Raw genomic sequence first — 5,853 nt, forward strand, 5'->3', positions numbered from 1 at the left:
TATATTTTCCACTCGTCTGCCCAACATTTCAAGCTTGACTTGTACCTCCTTGAACAGAGTAAGAATAGTTGTGTTAAGGCTGCTCCTATTTTTTTTAAGATTTTACTTATTTATTTATTTATTTATTTGAGAGAGAGAGAGAGCACATGAGAGGGGGGAGGGTCAGAGGGAGAAGCAGACTCCTTGCTGAGCAGGAAGCCTGATGCGGGACTTGATCCTGGGACTCCAGGATCCTGACCTGAGCCAAAGGCAGTCGCTTAACCAACTGAGCCACCCAGGCGCCCCAAGGCTGCACCTGCTATTTTCAGCATCTGTACTCAGCTGCCTCTGCACGGTCTCGCTGATGGACTCTTGTCTCCTCACACAGCTGGTTGTCTTCGATGGTATATTGGATTGTATTTGCAAAAACAATTTTTACAGTAACTGGAGACTCAGGCGGATGCTATTTTCCTCCAGAAAGGATTTTTCATTGGTATCTTTATCTGGGGGTAGGGGTAGGGAGGGTCTTGCCAGATCAGGACCGTTTTAAATTCAAGTTTAAAGCTTGAAGCTTCCGGAGGCACCTAAATGGCAGGAGGCTGAGTGAAAGTCCATGGTTGGCCTCATTTATTTGCAGTTGAACCTTCTCCCAAAGTGCAGCCCTTTGGGATTCTAGCCTAATGTGATAAAAATACATATACCAGGCGCACCTGGGTGGCTCAGTTAAGCGTCTGCCTTCGGCTCAGGTCATGATCCCGGGGTCCTGGGATCGAGCCCCGCATCGGGCTCCCTGCTCAGAGGGGAGTCTGCTTCTCCCTCTGACCCTCCCACCCCTCGTGCTCCATCTCTCTCTCTCTCTCACTCTCTGAAATAAATAAATAAAATCTTTTAAAAAAATACATATACCAGATTCCCGACTCTTGGAGGGCCACAGACTCCTAGCTCATCCCCTCTGCTGCTGCTTCTGAATCAGTAAATACTCTCAAGGACAAAAGCACCTTGCACACTCAGTTCATCTTTCTGGGTTTCTACATGTAGACCTTGGCCTGGTAACCCCTCACACTCATGTTCGCTCTCCACTGCTTGCTTTAAAAAAAAAAAAAGAAAGAAAGAAAAAGAAAAAAAAACTTATATTGTGAAATAATTTTAGATTTACAGAAAAGTTGCAAAGATAGTACAGAATAGTACCTGAATAGTTCAGATAGTACCTGAATATCCTTCACTGTTTCCCCCTAATGTTAACATCTTACATAACCTGATACATTTGTCAGAACAACGCAATTAACATTGGTACATTACTATTAGCTAAACTCCAGACTTTATTAGGATTTCACTAGTTTATCCACTAATATCCTTTCTCTATTCTGGGGATAGATTCTGCAATCCAGGGGACCCCACTACTACATTTAGCTTTCAAAGTTTTTGCGAAGATTTTAAAATACATGTCTGTTTCATCCAGCTTCTGACGGAGGATGGTCCGAATCACCCCGCGTTCTGGGCTGCCCTCTCCCTTCATCTCACCGTCATTCCTAGAAGTAAAAAGTCCGTCACTGAGTCAACATAAAAATCTCAAAAGGAGTTTTCAGATTTGTTTCAGTGGAGGAGGTTGAAAGATTGAGTTCGCAACTGGCTGGCGCCGGGGCTAGAGAATGGGATGTGGGTGAGAAAACAAACCCTCTGGTGGTTTAGGCTATGACACAGCAACAAACAAACTGTAAGATCTCAGTGGCTAAACACTTGGAAGTCTGTCTGTGGCTCACACCAAGTCTGCTGCAGACTGGGGAACTGTCGGGGCAGCTTTCTCCCAAGCGGTGATTCAGGGATGCAGGCTTTGGCTCCAGCCTGTGGCTCATCCGTCTTTGTGGGGGACACTTCATCCCCACTCCTGGTGTTTCCTTCCAAGAAGGGAGAGGCCCACTGGCATAATACCCTTGGTCTTTCTCTATGCCCCTGCTTACTTGCTTGATGAATTTGGAAGGAGAAACGAGGCACGTCTCACCCAGCCCTCTGTTCTTCTCTCTCTCCTAGGAGCTGGCTCGCCTGCAGAGTGTGCGTTCTGGACTGCTTCTGCAGCTGGAGTGTGACAGGGACGGCCCCAGCCCCATTGGGGGGGGGGGGGCTGCAGTCTTCTAGCAAGACCTGTGACTACAGAAAGTCTGCCTAATTCTGCCCACTCTGCTCCATCCAAAGCCCTGTGAGCACACCTGTATAAACACAACTTACACCATGTATACTTTTTTTTTTTTTCCATCGATTCAGTCATCATCTAAAGCAGTGGCTCTCAACCCAGAGTAGGTTTGCCTCCCGGGGGGACATTTGACAATTCTTAGAGACATTTTTGATTGTCACAACTGGGGAGGCGGGGTGTTGGGCAGGGAGGAGACTACCGGCATCTAGTGAGTAGAGGCCAGAGATGCGGCTAAGCATCCTATAATGCACAGGACAGCCCCTCATAACATAGAATTATCTAGGCCAAAATGTCAGTAGTGCTGATGTTGAGAAGCTTTGATCTAAGAGGAACAAATTGCCATCTTAGATCAGCGGAAGTGACTTAGTCCGAGCGAGTCCAATGCGGAGGGGAACCAGATTGGGGTGGCTGCCTGGCTGGGCTCTTGTCTGGCTAGATGTTGTCTGCCCTGCTAACAGGCCTTACTAAACCCTACCCCACAGCTGGGATTTCAGTCTCGATGCAGGTTTTCTCAGATGACTCCAAGGAAACTTGACAGTTCTCCCCGGTCTCCTTCCTCCCTGAAGTGGTTCTAAGTCCTGGAGGTTGTTAATTACCAGCAGGACCTAGGAAAGCAGGGGGTAGCCTTTACCATTACCTGCCCATGCCAGCATCCACTGGGCTCTCCACTTCCTCTGGGATGCGGTGTGGCTGTTCCTTCCTGCCTGGGTCTGCCGCCCATCCCACCGCCCCAGCCACAGCACCTACAGGCTCACAGATGTCATGAGGATGTGATGAGGCTGCCACAGGGTCACAGGGCCAGGAGCCCATCCTATGATGGCAGAGCACCTTCCCATACTCTAGGGAGGAAGCAGGATACAAGTATGCTCTCCTCTCAGATCCCCAAACCCATCGTGGGGGGCGGTGGGGGGCTATCCATTGCTCCTCATATACCCCATGGGGTAGGACTAGCTGCAGTGCCCACACCAATGTTCCACGCAAGGCCCTTCTCCCCAACTCATGCACCACTTTTGAGCCTGATGATCTGTTTTTAATGCAGTCCTCAAGCCTAGCTCCTGGCTAGGTGTGGGGCTGGGAGGGTAGAGGGAAGGACTTCACAATACGCATGAAGGGAACAGGAATGATGCATATTGGACCCAACACCGTCTTCATAAAAATACAATTTTTGGTAACACTTCCTTTACTCTCCGTAAATGACAACCATAAATAATATGCCTTCTCGTACACTTAATTTTTAAAAATCACAATACCATACCTGAACTGTAATAGAGGGAAAAAAATAAAAGGAAAACAATTTGTAACCACGTAACACATATTTCAAAATGTCAGTGCTCAGGGCCCATGACGCTGGAAAACAATGAAGTGTCAGATACTGGCCCCTGCTTAAAATAAATCACTTAGGATTTAAGAAAAGTAAGAAGATCAGGGCGCCTGGGTGGCTCAGTTGGTTGAGCGACTGCCTTCGGCTCAGGTCATGATCCTGGAGTCCCGGGATTGAGTCCCGCGTCAGGCTCCCTGCTCGGCGGGGGGTCTGCTTCTCCCTCTGACCCTCTTCCCGCTCGTGCTCTCTGTCTCTCATTCTCTCTCTCTCAAATAAATAAATAAAATCTTTAAAAAAAAAGAAAAGAAAAGTAAGAAGATCAGAGTTTATTCTGTATAAGGAAAAAAACAGGAAAGAAAGAGATAATAATCAAAGGCTAGAATAAATATTATTTTAATCTGTGTTTTTAAAACTGCAAAAATGGATTACCTTTTGATATTTTTAAAAAGATTTTATTTATTAAAAAAAGATTTCCTTTATTTATTTGGGAGAGAGAGACAGAAATAGGGAGAGACGGCACAAGCGGGAGGAGGGGGACAAGCAGGCTCCCCGCTGAGCAGGGAGTGGGACCCTGGGATCATGACCTGAGCTGAAGGCAGATGCTTAACCAACTGAGCCACCCAGGCGCCCCAACTTTTGTTGTCTGTACTTGTGATGGAGTTCAGTCCCGGGGCCACTGCCATTCAATGCCCATTGTGAAATTGAGACACGTCTCCCCACATTGCCAGAATCACACACACACACACACACACTCACACAATGCACACACACAATCTCCCCTCCCAGAACAACTGGGTTAATGCTTCAAATATTAACCCAACAAGTGAGAAAAATTCCGGCTGTACATGGGGAAGCATATATGCCAAATGTTAACCCTGGTTTTCCAAGGGAGAGGGGAATTACAGGAAACACTCCCATTTTTTAAATTTATTTTTTAACATTCCTGAATTGTGTAAAAGTTTGCTTTCGACCAGTATGAACTTTGCAATCAAAAAACCCCCGACAGGGGTGCCTGGGTGGCTCAGTCGTTAAGCGACTGCCTTCAGCTCAGGTCATGATCCCAGGGTCCTGGGATCGAGCCCCGCATCGGGCTCCCTGCTCCATGGGAAGCCTGCTTCTCCCTCTCCCTCTCCCACTCCCCCTGCTTGTGTTCCCTCTCTCGCTGTGTCTCTCTCTGTCAAAATAAATAAATAAAATCTTAAAAAAAAAAAAAAAAAAAAGAGGGGCGCCTGGGTGGCTCAGTCGTTAAGTGTCTGCCTTCGGCTCAGGTCATGATCTCAGGGTCCTGGGATCGAGCCCCGCATCGGGCTCCCTGCTCCGCGGGAAGCCTGCTTCTCCCTCTCCCACTCCCCCTGCTTGTGTTCCCTCTCTCGCTGTGTCTCTCTCTGTCAAAATAAATAAATAAAATCTTTAAAAACAAAACAAAACAAAAAAAAACCCGACAGAGCTATTTTGAAAAACGATGTGTCAGGGCTCCCTCTGGTGTGCGTGTGTGTTTTGGTCCTTTAAAGCAGGATTCAATTCTGTGCTAAGAAATTGCTTACTCACTTTTTTAAATGCCCGGACAACTTAAAGCGGTTCGGGAGACCAGCCTTACAGCGCGGCCTGCAGGTGGCTCCAGGGATCCCGCTCGGCCCAGCCCTTCGGCTTCCCTCCGCCCCTTTCGCAGCGCCCCCCGGTGACTAAAAGCGGTACTGCGTCCTCCGGGAAGCGGTGGAGGAGGAGGATGTGTGGGGCCCTGGCAGAGGGAGCCCTCACCTCGGTGCCATTGACCGCTTAGCAGTCTGGTAAAGCTTATGGACCTCTTCTCGGAATAATTATCTTTTCAGTATACAAAATAGTACACATATGCCTAAAAGAAAGCCAACAATATTGAAGTGGTTATCAAAATGTTTATGTGTGTAATATAGTAGCAAATGTGCTAACATTAGTGCTTTCAATAACCAGTTCTAGTGGCAGGCCTGGTAACTAATTATTTTCCACGTACTGAGGAGCACATACGATATTTCAAGCTATCGGCGACAACGTGATGTGCCAGTGTTGGATTTTTTTGGTGACAAAGTCCCAGACACTGCTAGCACAATAGAAGGAAAAGATAAACCACTTAAAGGTTAGTAAAAGTCAGTATGTAATTTTTTCAGTCTTGGACTCCCTGGATTCTGCACACAGACCCTCTGGGGTGCATGGCAGTGGGCATGGTTAAGACCCCCTCCCCCCGAAAGGGTACGGGTTTGGGAGAAGCGCTCAGGTGGGTTTTTTTTTTTGGATGGGGGGTTGCGGTAAACCGCGGGGCTGGGGCGCACCGAGGGTAAGTAAAGGGAATGGCAGAGGCGCCTCCCTCTGTGCGCAGAGCGGGGACCTGCAG

This window comes from Mirounga angustirostris, unplaced genomic scaffold, assembly GCF_029215605.1.
Source record: "Mirounga angustirostris isolate CCGP_5_RB_7025 unplaced genomic scaffold, mMirAng1.0.hap1 SCAF_17, whole genome shotgun sequence".
In the NCBI taxonomy this organism is placed as follows: Eukaryota; Metazoa; Chordata; class Mammalia; order Carnivora; family Phocidae; genus Mirounga; species Mirounga angustirostris.